General features: G+C 37.3%; 1 pseudogene; it reads right to left on the bottom strand.

Moving 5' to 3' along the window:
- The window catches only part of LOC101138830 (R3H domain-containing protein 2-like), a 70,064-nt pseudogene extending 46,320 nt beyond the window's left edge, over window positions 1-23,744 (bottom strand).
- Between the last annotated feature and the right edge of the window lie 2,657 nt (window positions 23,745-26,401).

Genomic DNA, 26,401 nt, shown 5'->3' on the forward strand with positions numbered 1-26,401 from the left:
TTAAATATGTGCAGTTTATTTTACGCCAATTATATATGAATAAAATGAGTAAAAGTATATATGATAAAAGAAGTATAGTACGGTTTGTGTAAAATATTATATATATGTGCATGTGAGTATAGAAACATTTAAAAATCATGAAAGCTAGGTCTATGAAGTTAATGATTGTCTTAGGTGGAATTCTGGATAATTTTTACCATTTTCTTCATATATTTTATGTATAAATCATTTTCACAGTAAGCACATACTATTTGTATAGTCACAGTATATCAATTTGCGTTGGGAATAAAACAGAGTTTTGAGTGATGAAATGTTAAACTATCAAATAATAACTACACTTTACGCACATCTATTAATGGGGCAGACATTAATTATATATTTACTGTAATTGAATCTGACCTTTAAAATCACTTGATGAAGTGAAATTGTTAACTCCACTTTTCTAGTGAAAAAGCTAAGCAAATTGCCTAACATAACAAATTTGGTACATATTGGATCTAGAATATAAACACACACTTGAATGATTTCGAAGGCTTGTGCTGTTTTTATTATTTATTATTTTATTCCTTCAGGAAACTCACTATCATATAATAACAATTAACAATAACATTGCTATTCTCAATAACAAGCATTGTGTGACATTTTTCCAATGCTTAAATGTGTTAACTCATCTAATCCTCACAACAACCCTCTGATAAATGCCAAAGTTATTCACATTGTATAGATAAGGAAACCGACTCAAAGAGGTCTTTTCCACAAATACTCAACTACTAAAACATGAAGCAATATTGTGAACAGCAGAGGCATCCATCTTGTTAGGTTTGAGAGAGGTGGTGAAGAGTTTAGGGCGGGGACTATCATAATTCAAACTATGCATTGGTAGTATAAATCTTAGGTTGACAGCAGACAGGACAGAGTGAAGAAAGAAGTTGAGACTTTATTATCAAGGACACCTTAGGCACTTGCCTTTTACCATGCTCACAACTTGTGAGGAATTCCATCTTACCTCCTATTGCTTGAGGTAGGTTCAGCGGTGGCACTACTGATATCACTCTAATAGAAGCCATTTATTGGTTGGTGCTCTCCACACTCTCAAATATTTAGAGATACTTTGATGCAGAAAACAGACAGCAAAGCCTACAGTCCCCTCAGAGGAAGACTTGATGCCTTACGATTGCTGGTCGCAAGGAAGAGCTGGCCTCTGGGATAAGCAGAAAAAGGCACACTGCACTCCTCCTCTCTGGCTTGGCTGGGGGCATTTATTCCTTAATCGCTGCACACAGTGATGTGTTGATGGAGAAGAGCGAGTGGGTGAGCTTCTTGCCTGAGTCAACTGCAGTGACTCAGTGCCGATATGAGTGTTCTTTTTCTCATATCGGCAATGAAAAAACAAACTCCAAAATGGCAATGTCCATGGTGACATTCGATATGTCCCAAAATCAGGATTTGAAGCTAGTTGTTCTGATTTAGAGTTCACAAATCATTCCTCTATCACATACACATAAAGAATAACACATCTATCGTATGAAGTAAAGGGTCTAACTATAGCCTTTGTTCCATCTGTTTTAAAGATATGTATCAGGTTTTTTTTTTTAAGTTCCTACCTACTTTCCATTTTTTCTGATTGGAATTAAAATTAAATGTAGTTCAAGAATAATTTCCATTTGCCTGCATGTGGGAAAAAGGTGAATTAATTTTTTACAGCTTTAAGAGCGTGTGGAGAACAATAGGCATTCTGGGCAGAGAGAAGATGCACAAAGGTTTCGGCTCCCTCTGTTTATGAGGATGCAGGGACTCCGTTAGACCATGCTGTGATCTGGATGCAAATATTGGACAATTCTTGTATGACAGGGATTTTTCTGAACACAGAGTTTGCAGCAGCAAGTAAGATAGATGTAGTCTGTACCACGGAACTTAAGCTCTAATGAGGGCTTCAGAAAATAAATAATTTCAGAACATGACAAGTTTAATTTAAAAAAAAAAAAAAGCACAGAAGGACAGAGTGTAACCAGGGTGAATGTTTTCAAGTGTTTGGTCAATGGGCACTGTAAGAATCAATGCCGGGGGTAGCTGAACAGCGATGAAGCCAAGAACTTGAGACACACAAGGCATTGTCCCTGTTTCCAGGACAGCTGGATGTGTTTGGGCCAAATAATTTTGTTCTGATTCATTTGAAGATTCACTGGACTATAAATACAAGCCCACGGTGTGACAATAGGATGTTCCTAACTGCATCAGTACCAGGAAGCATGAATTAGTACAGTGATCCAATAACTTCTTGTACCTTCTCAGTCATTCAAATCTTGATCTCGTAAACAGTTACCACTCGGGCAGATCCAGTTTTCTGGCTTTAAACACCATCGACACAATGATGATTACACATTTTATCTTCAACTACACCTCTCCACTCAGCGTACTCATAGACATCTCAAATTTATTACAACCAAAATTGAGATGCTGGTATTATTCTGTTTCCCTAAATCTGTTCTTGTTGGTCTTCCTTCTAAGTAAATGTAAACTCCGCGATTTTGGTAACTCAGGCAAAAACCAACTGGACCTCATCTTGACTTCTTACTTTCTCTAACATCCTATATCCCACCCATTAATCAGTATTTCCATTTAACTATAAAAATATAAACCAGGATCTGACATCTTCACCTTCTCACCAGCTCTACTGCTACCCTTTGGCCATAACTGTGCAGATCACTGCTATAGCCCTACCTGTTCTTAATGCATCCGTCTCTGCCCCTACTGTAGTTTTTTCTTAACACAACAACCAGAATGCCCCTATTGACACGTGGGCTAGCGCTTATTATAACTCCTCTACTCAGAACCTCTTATGAGTTCCCAGCTCACTCTGAGTAAAGCCCGAACTCCTTGCTACACCTACAAAACCTAAGGAAAGTCTTCTTTCCCCTCTGTCCTCATTTCTTTTATAACTTCATCTTCTACTACTTTACGGTATTCACTAGGCTGATCCTGAGGGCTACTTAAACCCACCAGGCAGCCTTTTCATTCAGGGTTTCCTGACATGTGCTCTCCCTAGATATGCCCATGGCCTGTTCCTCATTAACCTTTGGGTCTTTGCTTGGTAATCAACTTCTTCAAAGGCCTTCCTTGACCACGTATCTAAAATTTGTCTCCCTCAATGTTTCATATTCCTCTTATCTGCTTTATTGTTCCCCATTTCATTTCTAACAATCTAATGTAGTTTATGTTTTACTTACTCATTTAGCTTTCAACACATCTACCCCAATAGAGTGAAAGCTCCATGAGAACTAACATATTTTTAACACATTTTTCCCTTTTGGTCACTGTTTTATGCAAAGTTCTTTAAATGGTGCCAGGTATATAATAGCTGCTTAACAAATATTTGTTATATAAATGAATAATTGAATGAATATATGGTTATAGCTAAGGAAAATTTTAATTAAAAGGAAAATGTAATAAATCTGAAAATGTATTCGTTTATATTTGATATTTGCTATCACAAGGGACACAATCTTTTATATATATATATATGCTTCACGTTGCATTTCCAGTATTTCATTCCCTTGGACTCAGGAGCTGGCATCTACTCAGGTCTCATACGTTACCAAGCATCTTATTATGTGTTTCCATTAATGGAAAGAATATAGCTGGGATTTTATTTTACACAAAGGTCAGAAAATTCAAAGCAATAGTTGCCATACCAACTACAACTCGGCCCCTCAGCTCAAATGAATTTTTGCTATTACTTATATCTGCTCTTAACTTTTATGCCTTAAAATACATAAAGGCAATTTGTCTGCCTTACTATTGCTGTGGGATTTGTCTACAATTTACGCTTCAGGGCTCACCACAGGACTATGACATAACAGAACACACAGAATTCTTCCCTTTCTTTGACATTGAACTAATGCACTTCATTTACTACTGAAGTCCATCCATAAAAGAAATCATTCACTTTTTAAAGTTGCTGCTCCACATTTGACAGGGGAGAAAAATTAAAATACTTTTATACTCCACATCTGCCTCAGTTCTCCCTAAAGCCTGAGTTTTATTAAGGTGCCTTCTCCTGACATATGTGATGCTCTTTTTTTATCCACTTTATGAGACTCCAGGCACAAAGCCTCAACCTTAATCTTGCAATTCATATGGAAATTAGAGCCATACAGATTTGCCTAATCTCCATGAGATTACTTCTTGTCTAGAGCTGTTTTTTAGAAGAAATAATAGAATCAAAGTAGTTAGGATGTCACTTTTTAGGACCTCCATGGAATGAATTATCCATGGCAGCAATATTTCATAACAGATTTATTTCTGCCATCACTATAGAAAATTAAGTTCCTAAGTACTGCTTTTGAGCCTTTGGGTATTACTATTGTATCAAATTTGGGTGTGTTATGCTTGTAAGATTATACACTAATTAGACTACAAGAGATGACAGGTAATATTCACCAAGATCTCTGGCAGTCAGACAAATAATAGGACCCCAAGAAAAATATTCTGCCATTAAGCAAAACACAAATATTGAGCTCAGCAAACTGGGTCAGCAGATCTAGTCGGACAAGATAAAACATGGAAATAATCATTTGTTTTTTAAAAAAAATAATTTTAAATGTCATTGTTTGATAAAGTATGCATTTACATAGTTCTGAAACAAGAAACTATAAAAAAAAAAAGTGTACATGAGAAGTTTCCTTCCAATCTGCTTACCCATCTGCCCAGTTCTGCCATTCTCCAACCAGAGCCTTAGGATAGGGAATCACTGTTCTTACTTTTGTGTATATATAAACTTTCTGTGTTACTTTATGCTTGTACCAGTAACTACGGAAAGTGAATCTGATTGTCACCCTTTGAAATCAAAAGTAAACAAGACAGTAAAACTCCAAACAGATTTTAAGCAGAGCTAACATTTGTTTATATTTTCCTTAGGATAATTGATTATGCTCACCAATTGCTTTCTTCCCCTATTCTCCTTTCAAATGGATTATGATATACCAACTTTTTCTTAAATTTCTTCTTAGAGATTATTAAGAGCAATTTATTCTATAGCATGAAAGCTGTTTAAGATATTCTTTAATGAAAAACATGTTTACTGATATTTCATTTTTCTAATAGAAAAATTAAGAATTATATAGAAAAGTCTATTATGTACTGTGATACAGATTAGTTAAAACATTAAATACAAAAATAAACTTAAAAATTCAATTGCTTATTTTATTTTAGTTTAGGTGTTTAATAAGAAATTATATGATTATCTTAGATTTATAATTTATAATTGGTAATGAGCAGGTTTTATATACAAATATAAAATACAGTTAATTATATAAGGATTAGTTTCATCTTACTTATGTAATTATATAAATAGCAAGTTCATGGTAAATTTTAATGTCTCATATATTTTAGTTTTTGTTTTCTTTACAAAGCATTCAAATTCTAGGCCAATAGTAATATATTCTTTTTAGCCTGATCATTTTAAGGGGAATAGGCACTTTGATATATTCCTCTTTCAGTGATAATAATTTAAAATATATACCAAGGTTGTAATGCAGACTATTTTAGTGGAAGTATGATTGAATGTGAAGGGAGAAAAAATTATCTTATGTCCAGTTCTGCCATTCCTAATAGAGTGTGACTTTGAGCAAGTTGCTTGATCTTCTGTAATTTCTAAAGAGTTTGGCCTGCTCCAAAACTTCAATTCTTCTCTAGGAATTAAATATGAGAGGTAAATGATAGAGAAAAGAAAATCATAACAAAGTTACGAAAACTAAAAAGAGAAAAAATGAAATGAGACAGGTAAGAAAAAATATAACTTACAAGAATAAATATTTACAGTGGGCCTTTCAGACTTAAAGTCCTGGCTTATTTCGTTATTGTTGCTGTTGTGTTGTGTTGTGTTGTGTTGTGTTTTAGGCTTTTAGCAGCCTAAAGCCATGGTTTCTAGTTTCTGTCTCTAGTGATAAGTGGAAAAGAGGAATGAAGGCAGGGCTTTACTGGCCCAATCAGAAACAGAAACTAAGAACCCACGACTGTATTTTCTCCCTTGGACACCCATGTGTTCCCTCTGTTCACCTACAAAAACAAACAAGAAAATCTCCAGGTTTCCTTTTCAAGATGCTGATGGAGCAATTGGTTGCTACTGGAAGGGTAAAGCAAAGGGAAGAATATGAACATTTATTGCATATATATTACCTCCTGAGCACTGTGCTGGGTTCTTCACACCTGTTAGCTCATTTCAGCATGGAAACATAGTGCTACCTATGAAATTACTACAGTCAGGAAAAGTCTGGGTGCCAGTTCTTTTTCTACCAGTTCAGTTATTACTGCATTGGTTAAATTTGTGTTGACTGGGCCATTGGATGCCAACATATTTGGTCAAACATTATTCTGGGTGTGTTTTTTGAATGAGATTAACATTTAAATGGACAGACCCAGTAAAGCAGACTGCCCTCCCCAGTATGAATGGGCCTCATCCATTCAGTAAAAGCCTGAGTAAAACAAGAAGACTGACCTTCTCCCTAGTAAGGTGGAGCTCTTCCTGCCTAACTGCCTTCACTTTTTTTTTTTTCCTTCACATTCAAATGGAATCATAGGCTCTTCCTGGGTCTCAAGCTTACTAGGCTTCATACTGGAACCACGTTGTTGGCTCTCCTGTTTCTTAGGTCTTCTGACTTGGACTAGAACTAAACCATCCACTCTCTCTGGTATCCAGTTTACAGATTCACTCTGTAGATCTTTAGCTTTGCCAACCTCCATAATATCACATGAGCCATTTTTTAAATTATATATATAATATATAATTTAATATATTATGTATAATATATATTATATAGAGAATTATTTCTATATATTATATCTATATTTTATATATATATATATATAGAGAGAGAGAGAGAGAGAGAGACAAATCATATTGATTTTGTTTCTCTGGATAACCATGACTAATATAATTACCATGATTATGTTGCCAATAATAACAACTTGGTGTTATGGATAAAATGTTAGTGTTCTCTCCAAAACATATATGTTGAAGCCCTAACCTCCAATATGAAGGTATTTGGATATATGGTTTGGGGGAAGTAATTAGGATTAGATGATGTCATAAAGCTGGGACCCTCATGATGAGATTAGTACCCTTACAAGAAGACACATCAGAGCATGTGCACACACAGGTTCCCTCTCTTTTTCTCTCTCCCCCGCCACACTGCCCAGGCACACAAAAATTCATGTGAGCACACAGCAAGAAGACAGCCATTTACAACAAAGGGGAGAGCCCTGGTTAGGAACTGATGATGCTGACATTCTGATTTCAGAATTCTAGCTTCTAGACTGTGAGAAAGGCACTTCTGTTGTATAAACAAACCTGTCTATGGTATTTTGTTTTGACAGCCCAAGCCGACTAATATACTTGGATTTGTATAGTGCTCTTTATTTTTAAATATATTCATAATTACACATAAGTGTCTTGAAAATTCTGTGAAATAGATATTTTACTTCACTCTAGCAATTAAAAAACTGAGACATAGAATATCTGGCCATATAGAAACTGAGCTAATGTTCAGGCAATGTAATACCATATCAATGTTTAAAATGGAGTTCACACAAATAATATTTTGAAGAAAATACCTTAGTATTCTGGATTGTACTTTCCTTATATCCACTTAGTCTAAGTGTCAATCAAAATAAGCCAAAATTCCATTTATCTTTAGCAGAAGCATAATCTTTCCCACCTTCCTGATTGTGTATATCTGATGTTATTAATGATAAGCAACACTCCATATTCTCTTATCTGTTAGGCTAACAGTTACACAAGGCAAGTTCCGGTCTTTGTAAAGTATCTGAGATGCTGATCACATAATGAATTTCCAGATTATGTGTTATATACAGAAAAAACTCATTAACTATAAGAGAGTATAGTAAATCCCGGAAGTCTCCCCAAGTATCTAGTAAAACAAAAGAGCAAGATAGTGAAATACGTTCTCTATTCAAAATCTGAGTGATTAATAAAGACAGAAATGTGTGTTTGTGACATTAAAGATGCAATTTCCTAATCCTGTAAGTTACTTTATTGTTCAATTTAATAGTCTATAGATAATATAATGCCATGGCTTTTAATGGATACGACTGACTAAATTGTCACACTTTTAAAAAGTTATAATTTTAATTTTGTGTTAAGAAAAAAATGACCAACTTCAACATAAAATTTGGCAAAGATCAGAAAAACACAAGACAGAAATTAACAACCTCTATAACTTCAAACTACAGATAACTACTATTAACATTTTCAGTGCAATATTTCCATTTTATTTATGTATTTATTATATATGTTACACACACACACACACTCACAAGCAGGTTGCATATAAACCATCATCCCAGTTATCTCCATCCCTCCTCCAGCTTGTATAAAAACACAGGAGGAGTAGAAAGAAAGGGAGTAGACTCATCAAGAGTACAGCATTCCTGTACTACACATGTACGGACATTTTCTTTTCTTGTCATTACTTCCTAAACAATACAATATAACAGTGTAAGCACTAGTATTTTTATTTTTATTTCAATAGTTTTTGGGAACAGGTGGTGTTTGGTTGCATGGATAAGTTCTTTAGTGGTGTACCTATCTCCCAAGGAGTGTACACGGTACCCAATATGTAGTCTTTTATCCCTCACCACTTTCTCATCCTTCCCCCCCGAGTCCCCAGAGTCCATTGTATCACAAGCTTTTGTGTACTCATAGCTTATCTCCCACTTTTAAGTGAGAACAGACGATGTTTGGTTTTCCATTTCTGAGTTACTTCACCTAAAATAATGGTCTACGACTCCATCCAGGCTGCTGTGAATGCCATTATTTCATTCCTTTTTATGGCTGAGTAATATTTCATGGTATATATATACCGCATTTTTTTTTATCCACTTGTTGGTTGATGGGCATTTAAGCTGGTTCCATATTTTTGCAATTATGAATTGTGCTGCTTATACACATGCATGTGCATATGTCTCTTCATATAATGATTTCTTTGCCTCTGGGTAGATACGCAGTAGTGGGATTGCTGGATCAAATGGTAGTTCTACTTTTGGTTCTTCAAGGAACCTCCCATAGACACCTAAATCCACTGATGCTCAAGTCCCTTATATAAAATGGTGTAGCATTTGCATATAATCTATGCACATCCTCCCATATACTTTAAATCATCTCTAGATTATTTATAATACCTAGTACAATCTAAATGCTATTTACCCTATACTGTGCATCCTCCTATAGACTTTAAATCATCTCTAGATTACTTATAATACCTAGTGTTTACATTGCCATAGGTATTATAAGTAATCTAGAGATGATTTAAAGTATATGGGAGGATATGGATAGGTTATATGCAAACACTACACCATTTATGTAAGGGACTTGAGCATCAGTGGATTTTGGTATTTGTGGGAGCTTCCTGGAACCAATTCCCCAAGGATACCAAAAGACAAATGTATTTCCCTGGAGCCTGTTTTTTTCATGTAGCATGAAAAAATATCCCATTTTTCTGTCCACCATAGAAGTGCTATTTCTCTACTTCTCAATTTTAGTATGAAATATCCTATAAAGGCCTTTGTGTGGCTTTGTATAGGTCAAGTGTCTGCCCCAGAACCAATCAAATATGTCCAGAAGTGGTTTGACTGGATGCAGGAGTAGTCCAGAGAGACAGAGATACAGAAAGAGAGAGAGAGAGATGGAAGGAAGGAGGAGGCTCTAGGAATAGAGTGACATAAATGTGCAATGCATTCTTGCTTGCAGGTTCTTGCTCATGAGTAATTTCTCCACAGCATTTGTCTTTATCTGACCTTTAATGCAGCTAACCAGAGCATCCTCTGAAATTGCTAATTCATTTACTCATAGTTTGAACCCGATGTCCTTTCTAGAGGCTATTTGGAAGTGATAATATGGCATTAGAAACTGGAAGTGATAATATGGCATTAGAAACTATAAGTGACAAATCAAAGTCCCATAGTCTAGGAGAAAGAGAAATGGATCAAGTCTAAATATTGATAATCATTTATTACTTTTTATATTTTATCAAGTCTGATTAACATAAAATAAAATTAAAGAAAACTATATAGGTTTGAGTTTATTGAGACAGTCAACTGTTTTCACTGATGTTAAAAAATGTAATCACAATGCAATTGTTATAACACATTCTTCATATTGTCTCCTTATGTTCAAGTTTCAATCAAAGATACTACTTGTTAATTTTGCTGCACCTATGCTTCTAAAAAGTTCTTTAATTTCTGAAATCCCGGGGATGAAAAGCTATAGGATACAACGTAAACATTTGTTGAAATGTCTTCATTAAAGTTAAATTAAACAGAAGAAAGTGTTGATTGCATGCAAGGAAAATCTAAATGAGCTGAGTCTATGAGACTGCGAAATAGACTCCCTAGGGGCAGCCTCTCGATGGTATCCTTCACAATTACCCAAGTATGATTCTTTCAGTCAGAGACTGTAGTTTTGGATTTTTCCCCAACATATTAAAATAGAGTATGTAAATAAAAAACACATTTTCCAAACCTATAAGGCATTATGATTCTGAGTTTCCATTCTAACCTATGAATATATTTCCTAAGCCATGGTGTAAAAATATCTTTGTAACTTGGCTATATGTCACCTCTCGTGTAGCTCCTGCCATGCTAAGCATGTATGCCTAGAAGCAGGACCTAGCTAGAAAATTCTCCCAATGCAAATGTCCACTGTCTTAAAATTAGACAATGTTCAGAATTCCAGACAAATTACATCACCTTTCTACAGCTCCTTAGAAGGTAAATTTGTTTTCTGTCTTTCCCCAGGAGTAGATTCCTATGAACTTTCTTATTCCTTTAGCAACTGCTTATAGAATCCTTGATCACTGGATTTTCCTCTGACCACAGTTTCTCACAATTTTCTGAACACTTAGAACGTTTTCCAGACTACAAATATAGATATCTACTGACTCTTAATTTTTTGTCTTAGACTATTTAGACTGTTGGCTCCTATGTTTCTCTATCATTAGGCAATTGAATACCGCTTATTCACTATCTGCCCTTTACCACAACACCTCTGACTCTTTCGTTAATTTCTTGTCTAATTTACTTGCATTTGCTGTAACATTTCATTTACCTTGATCCCTGGGTTCACATTTGTAGGTTTTTTCATGTTCACCCCCATGATCTCTACCTTGTTATACTCTTTGTTCTAGAATTACATTAATCACATCTTCATGTAGATTATATAATGGGTTGACTGAAAATAAATATATAAGGTAGATAGACAAAGTAATAACTTTCCTTTGATTGATAATTTATGTGTCTCTGCTTTTGACCTGGTACTGGTATATACTTCAGATTACATGACATGCAGAAACTGTAAGAGGCCCTGAGACTAGGAATACTGCTTTGACAGATTTGTTTGTACGAGTGAAGAAAATTGTTAACAGAAAGCTGGTGACCATGGAAAAAAAACCAACAATAATTTCCCTTGGTAGTCTCTGATGAATTTTCTGAAAAAATGTAAAAATAGATGACCAAATATTAGCATCTGTAAATACTTTAGGCTGTGGGCTACAGAAATTTTATTTAACAGAGATATATTTAAGCTGAGCCAAAGGGGAAACTCTAGCAGGGAGTAGAAAATGAGAGTTTCCAAATTTGCACCTAGAAGGTTGTTTTAATATTGCCCTTCTAGACATAAAAAGAATTAAGAAGAGTTTCTATTTAAGAGAAACTCTTTATAGAATTTTGATTTCTGGGAAGCACACTGCCACATTATCTCATACCTGAGTTAAAACCTAAAACATATAAACAACTAAATTCAAATAATGTGAATAAAGTTCTAGTTATGCAACAACATAAAGCTACCTTTGTCACTAAGATAGCACAATGCCAAAATTTCTGGTTCTACATTTAAAACGAATATATATATATGTGTGTATATATATATATATGTGTGTGTGTATATATATGTGTGTGTGTATATATATGTGTGTGTGTGTATATATGTGTGTGTGTGTGTATATATATATATATATATCCTGTCCAGCAAACTTTTTTGCCACTGTTATGAGAGTTTAGGCATTACATTTAGGTTTTGATCCATTTTGAGTTAATTCTTGTATATGATGCCAGGCATAGATTGAAGTTTATTTTTAAGGACCATTTGTTTAAAACATTATCCCTTTCCTGTGAATAGCTTGAGTGCTTTTTAAAAATATCAGTCAAATGCATGCAAGTGAGTCAATTTCTGGAATCTCTATTCTATTCCATTGATGTCCATGCCTATCCTTTCACAAGCTCAACTGGTCTTCAATAATGTAGCTGCATATTTAGTTTTGAAATTGGGTACTATAAGTCATCTGACTTTGTTGTTTTTCTTAAACTGAATTGGCTAATCTAAATTATTTGCCTTTCCACATGAATATTAGCATCCAGCCATAAAAAAGAATGAAATTCTCTCATTTGCAACAACATGAATGGAACTGAAGGTCATTATGTTGAGTAAAATGAGCCAGGGACAGAAAGACAAACTTCACATGTTCTCACTTATTTCTGGCAGGTAAAAATTAAAACAATTAAATTGAACTCATGGAGAAAGAAAGTAGAACAAGGCTGGAAATAGGCTGTAAGGGTAGCTGGGGAGGAGGGGGTGACATGGTTTGGCTTTTTCCTTACCCAAATCTTATCTTGAACTGTAGTTCCCATAATCCCCATGTGTCATGGGAGGAACCCGGTAATTGAATCATGGGGGTAGTTTTCCCCATGCTATTTTTGTGATTGTGAGTACGTTCTCACAAGGTCTGATGGTTTTATAAGGGGCTTCCACCTTCTCTAGGCTCTCATTCTTCTCCTTCCCAGTGCCATGTGAAGAAGGACATGTTTGCCTCCCCTTCTACCATGATTGTAAGTTTTCTGAGGCCTCCCCAGACCTGCAGAATTGTGAGTCAGTTAAACCTTTTTCTCTTTATAACTACTTAACAATAAGATCTACCTCAGCTACTCGGGAGGCTGAGGCAGGAGAATTGTGTGAACCCAGGAGGCGGAGCTTGCAGTGAGCCAAGATCACACCATTGCACTCCAGCCTGGGCAACAGAGCGAGACTCCGTCTCAAAAAAAAAAAAAATCTTAAAATATACAACACACTACTGTTATCTACAGGCACTATGCCTTATAGTAGATCTCTAGGACTTATCCATTTTGTATAACTGAAACTTTATACCCTTTGACTAATACCTCCCCATTTCTGCCTCCTTTTAGATCCTGGCAATCATGATTCTATTTTCTTTTTCAATAAGTTTGACTATTTTAGACCATGATCTGAGTGGTATCATGTAGTATTTGTCTTTCTGTGTATAGCTTATTTTATTTAGCATAGTGTCCTCCAGGTTCATCCATGTTTTTACAAAGGCAAGATTCCCTTTTTTTTAAGGCTGAATAATATCTCATTGCACATATATACTACATTTTCTTATCTATTTATCTGTCAACGATCATTTCAGTTGCATCCATGTTTTGTCTATTGTGAATAAGCCTACAATGAACATGGGAATGCAGATATTTCTTTGAGCTTATGCTTTCAATTTCTTTGGATATATAAACCCAGAGGTAGGATTGCTGTATCAAACAATAGTTTTATTTTTAGTTTTTTGAGGAACCTCCATACTATTGTATTTTCTGAAGAGACTACATCAATTTATGTAACTACTAACCATGTACAAAGATTCCCTTTTCTTTACATTCTAACCAGTTTTTATCTTTTGTTATTATAGCCAACAGATGTGAAGTGATACATCATAAAGATTTTTATTTGCATTTCCATAATGATTAGTGATGTTGAGCACTTTTTTCATATACCTGTTGGCCATGCCTTCTTTTATGCAATGTCTATTTAGATTATTTGCCCATTGTTAAAGTCATGCTATTTTTCCTTGCTATTTAGTGATAGAAGTTTCTTATATATTTTAGATATTAACTCATAATTAGATACATAGTTTGCAAACATTTTCTCCCATTCTGCAGGTTGCCTTTTCATTTTGTTGACTGTATCCTTCACTATGCAGAAGTATTTTAGTTTGTCAAAATGCGAATTGTTTATTTTTGCTTCTGTTGCCTATGCTCTTAGTATCATAACAAAGAATCATTGCCATTCCAGTGTTTAGAAACTATTTCACTATGATTTGAATTGGATTTCATTGAACCTGTAGCCTGCTTTGGATGACATGGATATTTTTACAATATTAATTCTTCCAATCCATAAATATATCTTTCATTTATTTATTTGTGTCTGCTTTAATTTTGTTTACCACTGTTTTACAGTTTTTAGTGTATCCCTAACTATTTCATTCTTCTTTTTTTTTTTTTTTTTTTTTGACACAGGGTCTCACTCTGTCACCCAGGCTATAGTGCAGTGATGCAATCAATCACAGCTTACTGCAGCCTCGACCTCTCCAGGCTCAGGTGATCCTCCCTCCTTGTCCTCTCAAGTAGCTGGGACTACAGGTGTGTACCACCAAATCCAGCCAGTTTTTGTAGTTTTTCTAGAGACAGGGTTTCATCATATTTCCAGACTGGTCTCAAACTCTTGGGCTCAAGCAGTTCACCCACCCTAACCCTCCCTATGTGCTGGGAGTACAGGCATGAGCCACCATACCCAGAAAGCATTTCATTTTTGGGGGGTGCTATTATATATGGGATTACTTTATTAATTTTCTGTTCTGATAATTTGTTATTGCCATCAGCCTTTGTAACTAATTTTGGAATGTTAATTTTGTGTCTTGTAATTTTAGTGAATTTCTTTTATAGTTCTTTTTTTTGGCAGAGTCGTTAGAGTTTTCTACATATAAAATCATGTTATCTGCAAGCAGAGAACATTTTTCTTCCTGCTTTCTGATTTGGATACCTTTTATTTCTTTATCTTGCCTAATTGTGGTAGTACTTCCAGTACTATGTTGAATTGAAATGGCTAGAGTGGGCATCTTTGGCCTTGTTCTAGATTTTAGGGGGAAAGCTTTCAGTTTTTAACCTTTGCATATAATGTTACATATGGAATTTTCACATATGGCCTTTATTGTGTTTAGATAACTTCTTTTCATATCTAATTCATCAAGGGTGTTTATCATGAAAGAATGTTGAATTTTTTCAAGTGCTGCTTTTGCCTTTATTCAAATAATTACATGATTTATAGTCTTCTGTTAATCTGTTGTATCATGTGGATTGATTTGAATATATTGAACCATCCGTCTCAGGAATAAATAACACTTTTCTTGTTGTATGATTCTTTTAATGTGCTTTTGAATTTGGTTTGTTAGTATTTTTGTTGAGAAATTTTGCATCCATGTTCATCAGTGGTATTGGTCTACAGGTTTTTCTTTTACATTTTTTTATTTCCTATTTTTTTTTTATTTCTGTGATGGTTAATACTGAGTGTCAACTTGATTGGATTGAAGGATACAAAGTATTGATCCTGGGTGTGTCTGTGAGGGTGTTGCCAAAAGAGATTAACATTTGAATCAGTGGGCTGGGGAAGACAGATCCCCAGATCCATCGGATTAGATTGTGGGCACAATCTAATTAGCTTCCAGCATATATAAAGCAGGCAGAAACACGTGAAAAAGAGAGACAGGCCTAGTCTCCCAGTCTACATCTTTCTCCCATGCTGGATGCTTCCTGCCCTCAAACATCAGACTCCAAATTCTTCAGTATTGGGACTCAGACTGGCTCTCCTTGATCCTCAGCTTGCAGATGGCCTATTGTAGGACCTTGTGATTGTGTAAGTTAATACTTAATAAACTCCCATATATATATATATATATATATATATATATATATATATATATATACATACACATATATAAGTATATCTCCTATTAGTTCTGTCCCTCTAAGAGAACCCTGACTAATACAGATTTTCTTACCAGGAGTGGTTCTAGAGGAACAGAATATTAAGGATGGAGTTCTTTTGTTGGTTTGGGGGCTTCTGGAGGTGGCTGCTTAATATGATTAGACCCAAAAATGCTAAGGACTCTACTTCTAATAGTATGGAGAACACTGATAGTCCTTGGCATAAACTGTTTAGACAGTCATGCAAAATAAATGCATTTGACACTCCCGATTCACTGCTTGTGAGAGGTAAGGAGTTCAGTGACTCTATACATAATGTCTCTGACCATATGTGGAGAACCAAGGAACATAATGAAGCTGGTTGGTTGCTCCTAAGTTCAGTGGACAAAGCGATGAAAGAAAATGATGAACTCAGGGATTCTGTCTCCCAGCTTCAGAAGCAGATACTGAGCCTCAAATATGCTAAGATTGCCCTGAGTGAGAGTCTTATCTCCTGTAGAGAAAGAGCTGAAATTGTGGAAAAACAGACACAAGCTCTTATCATGTGAGTGGCTGACCTGCAATGAAAGGTGCATGCACAGCCTTGCCAGGTGTCTACTGTTAAAATGAGAGCATTGATTGGAAAAGAATGGGACCCCGCAACTTGGAATGGGAACATGTGGGAAGGACCCTGATGAAGCTGGGGATGCTGAGTTTGTAAACTCTGATGAACCTTTTTTGCCAGAAGGTACAGCTTCCCCATCCCTGCCAAACCCATGCTGCCATCAGCCTTTCCATCTTTGTCTGAGGAGATAAACCCTGCACTGCCTAAGGCAACAGTGATGGCCTCCCCTGAGGCAGTTGCCAGGCAAGATAATGTTGATTCTCCTCAGAAGCCACCCCCAATACCTCTGTTTGCTTCTAGACCTGTAACTAAAGTCCTGGTGGGCCCCTAGAGGTAAGATTGAGAGTGTGGCCCATGAGGAGTATGCTACACTCAAATAATTGTTTGAGTTCTCTAATTTATATAAATAGCAACCTGGAGAACAGGCATGGGAATAAATGTTAAGGGTATGGGATAATGGTGGAAGAAACACAGAGTTGGATGAGGCTGAATTTATTGATTTGGGCACACTAAGTAGAGACTCTGCATTTAATGTTGCAGCTTAGGGAGTTAAAATGGTTCTAATAGTTTATTTGCTTGGTTAGATGAAATATGGATTAAAAGATGGCTCACTGTGAGTGAGCTGGAAATGCCTGATCTCCCTTGGTTTAATGTAGAGGAAGGGATCAAAAGGCTTACGGAGATTGGGATGGTGGAGTGGATTAGTCACTTTAGACCTACTCATCCCAGCTGGGAGGGTCCAGAAGATATACCGTTGATCGATGTCTTGTGAAATAGATTTTTGAGGGCAGCACCTGAATCTTTGAAGAGTCCTGTAACTGCTCTTCTCTGTATGTCAGATCTAATTATGGGAACCACAGTCACTCAGCTACAAAACTTAAATACAACTGGAATAATTGGATCCCAACAGGACAGGACCAAGTGTTGGCACTCAACCATCAAAGGCAAGGTGGGCATAGCTACCGTAATGGACAACAGAGGCAAAGCAGCAATCAGAATAGTCTGACTTGTGTAGAGCTTTGGCAGTGGCTAACTAATCACGGTGTTCCTAGAAATGAAACTGATAGGAATCCTGCTGCATTCCTACTTAATTTATACAAACAGAAATCTTCTAGGTCAAATGGACAAAAGACTAATTAGAATTATAAAAACTGAGAATCATGGCCCCTCAATCAATTTTCAGACTTGGGCCAGTTTACAGACTCAGAACCCCTTGAATGAAGGGGAGGCTGGGTCCCCTTGAGGAAAGACCTCACTACATTACCAACAATTTATGCAGTGAATCCTTCCCCAGGGAGACCCCTGGACTTTTATCAGGGTAACTGTGCAACGAGGAAAGGGAAATGATCAGACATTTGGGGACTACTGGACGCTGGCTCTGAGCTGACATTGATTCCAGGGGACCCAAAACGTCATTGTGGTCCTCCAGTTAAAGTAAGGGCTTATGGAGGTCAGGTAATTAATGGAGTTTTGGATCAGGTCCAACTTACAGTGGGTCCAGTGGGTCCTCAAACTCATCCTGTGGTCATTTCTGAGTGCCAGAATGCATAATTGGCACAGACATACTTAGCAGCTGGCATAACCCCCATATTGGCTCCCTGACTGGTAGGGGGAAGGCTGTTATGGTGGGAAAGGCCAAATGGAAGCCACTAGCGTTGCCTCTACCTAGAAAAATTGTAAATCAAAACCTATATTGCATCCCTGGAGGGATTGCAGAGATTAGTGCCACCATCAAGGACTTGAAAGACTCAGGGGTGGTGATTCCCACCACATCTCTGTTCAATTCTTCCATTTGACCTGTGCAAAAAACAGATGGATCTTGGGGAATGATGACGGATTATCATAAGCTTAACCAAGTGGAGACTCCAATTGTAGCTGCTGTACAGATGTGATTTCATTGCTTGAGAAAATTAACACACCTCCTGGTACCTGGTATGCAGCCATTGACATGGAAATGCCTTTTTCTCCTTTGTCTATAAGGCCCACCAGGAGCAATCTGCCTTTAGCTGGCAAGGCCAGCAATATACCTTTACTGTCCTACCTCAGGGATGTATCAACTCTCTGCCTTTGTGTCATAATCTTATTCAGAGATAACTTGATTGTTTTTCACTTTCACAAGATATCATGCTGGTCCATTACATTGATGACATTATGCTGACTGGATCCAGTGAGCAAGAAGTAGCAAACACACTGGACTTACTGGTAAGACATCTGCATGCCAGATGATGGGAAATAAATCTGTCTAAAATTCAGGGAACTTCTACCTCAGTAAAATTTCTAGGGGTCCAGTGGTGTGGGACCTGTTAAGATATTCCTTCTAAGGTAAAGGATAAGTTGCTGCATTTGGCCCCTCCTACAACCAATAAAGAGGCACAACAACTAGTGGGCCTATTTGGATTTTGGAGGCAACACATTCCTCATTTGGGTGTGTTACTCCAGCTCATTTATCAACTGACCCTGGACCCTGCCAGTTTTGAGTGGGGTCCAGAACAGGAGAAGGCTCTGCAACAGGTCCAGGCTGCTGTGCAAGCTGCTCTGTCACTTGGGCCATATGACCCAGCAGATCCAATGGTGCTTGAGGTGTCAGTGGCAAATAGGGATGCTATTTGGAGCCTTTGGCAGGCTCCCAAAGGTGAATCGCAGCAGAGGTCTCTAGGATTTTGGAGCAAGGCCCGGCCATCTTCTGCAGATAACTACTCTCCCTTTGAGAAACAGTTCTTGGCCTGTTACTGGGCTTTGGTAGAAACTGAACCTTCAACTGTGGGTCATCAAGTCACCATGTGACCTGAACTGCCTGTCATGAACTGGGTGCTTTTTGACCCATCTAGCCATAAAATGGGTCATGCACAGCAGTATTTTATCATCAAATGGAAGTGACATATATGTGATCAGGCTTGAGCAGGTCCTGAAGGCACAACTAAGTTACATGAAAAAGTGGCTCAAATGCCCATGGTTTCCACTTCTGCAACCCTGCCTTCTCTCTCCTAGCCTGCACAATGGCCGTATTGGGAGTTCCCTATGATCAGTTGACAGAGGAAGAGAAGACTAGGTCCTGATTTATAGATGGTTCTTCACGATATGTAGGCACCACTGAAAGTGGACAGCTGCAGCACTACAGCCCCTTTCAAGGACATCCCTAAAGAACAGCGGTAAAGGGGAATCTTCCCAGTAGGAAGAACTTTGAGCAGAGCATTTTGTTGTGCACTTTGCGTGGAAAAAGAAATGGCCAGATGTGCGATTATATACTGATTCATGGGCTATAGCCAATGGTTTAGCTTGATTTTAATAATCGAGTGGATAAAATGACCTGTTCTCTGGACACCACTTAGCCTCTTTCCCTGTCATCACCCAATGAGCCCGTGAAAATGTGGCCATGGTGGCAGGGATGGAGGTTACACACAGGCTTAGCAACATGGACTTCCACTCAAGAAGGCTGACCTGGCTATAGCCACTGCTGAGTGCCCAATTTGCCAACAGCAGAGACCAACACTGAGCCCTCAATATGGCATCATTCCTTGGGGTGATCAGCCAGCTACCTGGTGGCAGGTTGACTACATTGGACTTCTTCCATCAGGGAAAGGGCAGAGATGTGTCCTCACTGAAAGAGACACTTACTCATGGGTTTACCTATCCTGCACACAATGCTTCTGCCAAGACTACCATCCATGGATGCACAGAATGCCTTATCCACCCTCATGTTATTCCACACAGCATTGCCTCTGAACAAGACACTCACTTTACCGCTAAAGAAGTGTGGCAATGGGCTCATGGTAATGGAATTCACTGGTCTTACCATGTTCCCCATCATCCTGAAATAGCTAGATTGATAGAATGGTGGAATGGCCTTTTGAAATCACAAGTACAATGCCATCTAGGTGACAATACTTTGCAGGGCTGGGGCAAAGTTCTCCAGAAGTCCGTGTATGCTCTGAACCAGTATCCAATATATGGTACTGTTTCTCCCATAGCCAGGATTCATGGGTCCAGGAATCAAAGGGTAGAAGTGGAAGTGGCACCACTCACCATCACCCCTAGTGATCCACTAGCAAAATGTTTGTTTCCTGTTCCCAAGACATTACGTGCTGCTGGCCTAGAGGTCTTACTTCCACAGGGAGGAATGCTGGCACCAGGAGACACAACAACAATTCCATTAAACTGGGTGTTAAGATTGCCATCTGAACACTTTGGGCTTCCCCTACCTTAAATCAACAGGCTAAGAAGGGAGTTACAGTGTTGACTGGGGTGACTGACCCAGACAATCAAGATAAAATCAGTTTACTATTACACAACGGAGGTAAGGAAGAGTATGCATGGAATACAGGAGATCCATTAGGGTGTCCCTTAGTATTACCATGCCCTGTGATTAAGGTCAAAGGGAAACTAGAACAGCCCAATCCAGGAAGGACTACAAATGACCCAGACCCTTCAGGAATGAAGGTTTTGGTCAGTCCACCAGGAAAAAAAAAAAAAAAAAAAAAAAAACATGACCTGCTGAGGTGCTTGCTGAAGCCAAAGGAAATACAGAATGGGTAGTAGAAGGTAGTCATCAATACCACCTATGACCACATGATCAGCTGCAGAAACAAGGACTGTAATTGTCATGAGTATTTCTTCCTTCTTCTGTTAAAAACACGTCTGGGAATGTATACTCTTGCACTAAGAAAATGTCTTCATTTTATTTCCTTTCTTCTTTATCATGTGATACAAGATTTATTGAGATCATATCAGCATTTAAGTATGTTAACTTTATGTAAGAGTATTTGGGTTGGGGATTGGTGCATTTCTGGTTGTATAAAGGATAGTTGTATTATGTTAGTTATAATTATGACATTGTCTTTATTTGAAAATTATGTATGATCTCAGGAGATGTGTATTGGTTCAAGATGACAAGGGGTGGACTTGTGATGGTTAATACTCAGTGTCAACTTGATTGGATTGAAGGATACAAAGTATTGATCCTGGATGTGTCTGTGAGGGTGTTGCCAAAAGAGATTAACATTTAAGGAAGTGGGTTGGTGAAGGCAGATCTACCCTTAGTCTCGTGGACACAATCTAATCAGCTACCAGCAAATAGAAAGCAGGCAGAAAAGCAGGAAAAGGAGAGACAGGCCTAGCCTCCGGTCTACATCTTTCTCCCGTGCTGGTTGCTTCTTGCCCTCGAACATCAGACTCCAAGTTCTGTGTGTGTGTGTGTGTGTGTGTGTGTGTGTGTGTGTGTGTGTGTGTGTGTGTGTATCTCCTATTAGTTCTGTCCCTCTAAGAGAACCCTGACTAATACAGTGTCTTTTTCTGGTGTTAGTGTCAGGGTGATGCTGCCCTCACAAGGAGTTAAGAAATAGTCATTCTTCTGTTTTTTGGAAAAATTTGAGAAGGATTTTTATTCATTCCTCTTTAAATGATTGGTAGAACTCACCTGTATAGCCATCTGGTCCTGGGCTTTTCTTTGTTGAGAGATTTCTGACTATCGATTCCATCTCTGTATTTGTTACTGGTCTGTTTAGGCTTCTTATGTCTTCCTGATTCAATCTTGACAGGTTGTATGTTTCTAGAAATGTATCTCTTTCTTATAGATTGTCCACTTTGTGGGCTTCAATTCTTCATAATAGTCCCTTATGATCTGTTTTATTTCTATAGCATCTGTTTTAATGTTTTGTCTTTCATTTCAGATTATATATGTTTTTGTCTTCTCTCTTTTTCCTAGTCCAGCTAAGGGTTTGTCAACTTATCTTTTTAAAGAACCAACTCTTAGTTTTGTCCACTTCTTCTACTATTTTTCTATTCTCCATTTCTTTTATTTCTTGCTAAATTTGTTGTATTTCTTTTTCTAGTTCATTGAGGTGTGAAATTAGCTTGTTTGTTTGAAGTCCTTTTAAAATATAGGCATTTATTGCTATGAACTCTCTTAGTACTATTTTGCTAAATTCTATAACTTTAGGTATGTTGTGCTTTTATAATTTATCTTGAGTTTTTTTTATAATTTCCCTTTTGATTTCTTCTTTGACTCAACAGATGTTCAAGAATGTGTAATTTAATTTCCATGTATTTGAGAATTTTTCTGTTTTCCTCGTTATTGATTTCTAGTTTTATTCCTTTGTTGTCAGAAAAGATACTTGGGATGATTTTATTCAATTTTTGTTACACCTAGCAGACCTACCATGTGTTCTGTCTTAAAGAATGTTCTATGTGCACTTGTAAAGAATATGTATTTGTTTTCTATTAAATTGAATGTTTTGTATGGTTTGTTAGGTCCATCATTTGGTCTACAATGTCAAGTTTACTGTTTTCTTATTGATTTTCTAACTGGATGACTGTCAATTATTGTAAATGGGATATTGAAGTCTTTTACTATTATTGAATTGCTGTCCATTTCTCCCTTCAGATCTGTCAGTGTTTGCTTAGTATAATTGGTTCTCTGATGTTAGGTGAATATATATTTTTATTGTTATAACTTTGTGTGAAATTTATTCTTTATCATTAGGTATTCACCTTATGTCTCTTATGATAGTGTTTGACTTCAAGTCTATTTTGTCTGATATGGATATAGACACCTCTACTCTTTAGAATTTGCATGGAATATCTTTTTCATCCCTTTACTTTTAGCCATGTGTGTGTTTAAAGCTAATGTGGGTCTCTTGTAGACAGCATGTAGTTGGATCTCTATTTTTCATCCATTCAGTCACTCCATGTTTTGATTTGGCCATTTAATCCATTTACTTTTAAAGTAATTATTGTCAGGTATGAACTTACTGCTTCATTTTGTTGCTTTCTGTCTGTTTTGTAGTTCCTTTCTCATTTCTACCTTTCTTACTGTCTTCCTTATGATTTGATTATTTTTGTAGTAATATATTTTGATTACTTTTATATTTTCATAGCCATTTTCAGTTTTTTGTGACTGCCTATAGACATGAACAAAACTACTTCTTGTTATAAAAGTATAGTTTGAGCTGGTGACAACTTCAATGGCATACAAAAACTGTATACTTCTATCATTTTGAGTTTTTTGTCAGGAAGTTCATAGATTTTTAATTTTTAGGGTTAATTACTAGATGTTTCTTTTATTCCTTGAGTGGTGTCATGCTTCTGATTCTTCATTATTTTTGTAGATTTGATGTGTGTATATTTGAAAAAGCAGTCACCTCTTCCATTCATTACTGACTGGCTTTGTCAGCCAAAGCCGCTCATCAGTCAGCACAGCCACAGATTCTTCATAGGCTGAGTGGCAGGGTCCAAGGGCAGGCCTGCTGGGGTCCATGAATGTGAATGCCTGGCATTGGTTCCTTTTGGGTTCCTTGAAACCTGAGTCCATGGAGGTGGTCCTGGAGCTTGGATCTGCAGGGGTGGGCCTGGTGCCAGGATCCCCTGGGGTAAGTCTGGCACAAGGAAATGGGCCTGGCACTTCAATTTACTAGGATGGGCCTGGAACCAGTGTCCATGACAAGATAAAATGCTCACTTCACTCTTTCCCCCATGGGAGAATTCCTAGGATGAAGGGATCTTTGTTGATACTGCACACTTATCTGAGTTCATTTTCTGTTGCTCATGACAGAATATCTGAAACTGGGTGATTTATAAATGAATAACATTTACTTCTTAAAATTATGAAGACTGGAAAATTCAAGGTCAAGGGACCATATCTATTGACAGCCTTCCTACTGGCGGGTACTCTTTGCAGAGTCCTGAGGTGATGCAGGGAATCATATGGCTAGGGAGCTGAGTGTGCTATCTCAGGTTTCACTTCCTCTTCTTCCAATGTCACCAGTTCTATCCTCATAGCAACCCATTAATTCATTAATCTATGAATGAATCCATTCATGGGGGCAGAGTCCTTTGACCCAATAACATCTTTAAGTCTCCACCACTTAATACTGCGACACTGGGGATTAAATTTCAACATGAGCTTCAGAAGGGGCACCACACCACACCTATTCCAAAATTGACCACATAGTTGGAAGTAAAGCACTCCTCAGCAAATGTAAAACAATAGAAATTATAATAAACTGTCTCTCAGATCACAGTGCAATCAAACTAGAACTCAGGATTAAGAAACTCACTCAAAACCGCTCAACTATATGGAAACTGAATAACCTGCTCCTGAATGACTACTGGGTACATAACGAAATGAAGGCAGAAATAAAGATGTTCTTTGAAACCAATGAGAACAAAGACACAACATACCAGAATCTCTGGGACACATTCAAAGCAGTGTGTAGAGGGAAATTTATAGCACTAAATGCCCACAAGGGAAAGCAAGAAAGATCTAAAATTGACACTCTAACATCACAATTAAAAGAACTAGAAAAGCAAAAGCAAACACACTCAAAAGCCAGCAGAAGGCAAGATATAACTAAGATGAGAGCAGAAGTGAAGGAAATAGAGACACAAAAAACCCTTCAAAAAATTAATGAATCCAGGAGCTGGTTTTTTGAAAAGATCAACAAAACGGATAGACTGCTAGCAAGACTAATAAATAAGAAAAGAGAGAAGAATCAAACAGATGCAATAAAAAATGATAAAGGGGATATCACCACCGATCCCACAGAAATACAAACTACCATCAGAGAATACTATAAACACCTCTATGCAAATAAACTAGAAAATCTAGAAGATATGGATAAATTCCTCAACACATACATCCTCCCAAGACTAAACCAGGAAGAAGTTGAATCTCTGAATAGACCAATAACAGGAGCTGAAATTGAGGCAATAACCAATAGCTTACCAACCAAAAAAAGTCCAGGACCAGATGGATTCACAGCCGAATTCTACCAGAGGTACAAGGAGGAGCTGGTACCATTCCTTCTGAAACTATTCCAATCAATAGAAAAAGAGGGAATCCTCCCTAACTCATTTTATGAGGCCAGCATCATCCTGATACCAAAGCCTGGCAGAGACACAACAAAAAAAGAGAGTTTTAGACCAATATCCTTGATGAACATTGATGCAAAAATCCTCAGTAAAACACTGGCAAACCAAATCCAGCAGCACATCAAAAAGCTTATCCAGCATGATCAAGTGGGCTTCAACCCTGGAATGCAAGGCTGGTTCAACATATGAAAATCAATAAAGGTAATCCAGCATATAAACAGAACCAAACACAAAAACCACATGATGATCTCAATAGATGCAGAAAAGGCCTTTGACAAAATTCAACAATCCTTCATGCTAAAAACTCTCAATAAATTAGGTATTGATGGGATGTATCTCATCTATGACAAACCCACAGCCAATATCATACTCAATGGAGAAAAACTGGAAGCATTCCCTTTGCAAACTGGCACAAAACAGGGATGCCCTCTCTCACCACTCCTATTCAACATAGTGTTGGAAGTTCTGGCCAGGGCAATCAGGCAGGAGAAGGAAATAAAGGGTATTCAATTAGGAAAAGAGGAAGTCAAATTGTCCCTGTTTGCAGATGACATGATTGTATATCTAGAAAACCCCATCATCTCAGCCCGAAATCTCCTTAAGCTGATAAGCAACTTCAGCAATGTCTCAGGATACAAAATCAATGTACAAAAATCACAAGCATTCTTATACACCAATAACAGACAAACAGAGAGCCAAATCATGAGTGAACTCCCATTCACAATTGCTTCAAAGAGAATAAAATACCTAGGAATCCAACTTACAAGGGATATGAAGGACCTCTTCAAGGAGAAATACAAACCACTGCTCAATGCAATAAAAGAGGATACAAACAAATGGAAGAACATTCCATGCTCATGGGTAGGAAGAATCAATATTGTGAAAATGGCCATACTGCCCAAGGTAATTTATAGATTCAATGCCATCCCCATCAAGCTACAAATGACTTTCTTCACAGAACTGGAAAAAACTACTTTAACGTTCATATGGAACCAAAAAAGAGCCTGCATCACCAAGTCAATCATAAGCCAAAAGAACGAAGCTGGAGGCATCACGCTACCTGACTTCAAACTATACTACAAGGCTACAGTAACCAAA

This window comes from Gorilla gorilla, chromosome 5 (assembly GCF_029281585.2).
Source record: "Gorilla gorilla gorilla isolate KB3781 chromosome 5, NHGRI_mGorGor1-v2.1_pri, whole genome shotgun sequence".
In the NCBI taxonomy this organism is placed as follows: Eukaryota; Metazoa; Chordata; class Mammalia; order Primates; family Hominidae; genus Gorilla; species Gorilla gorilla.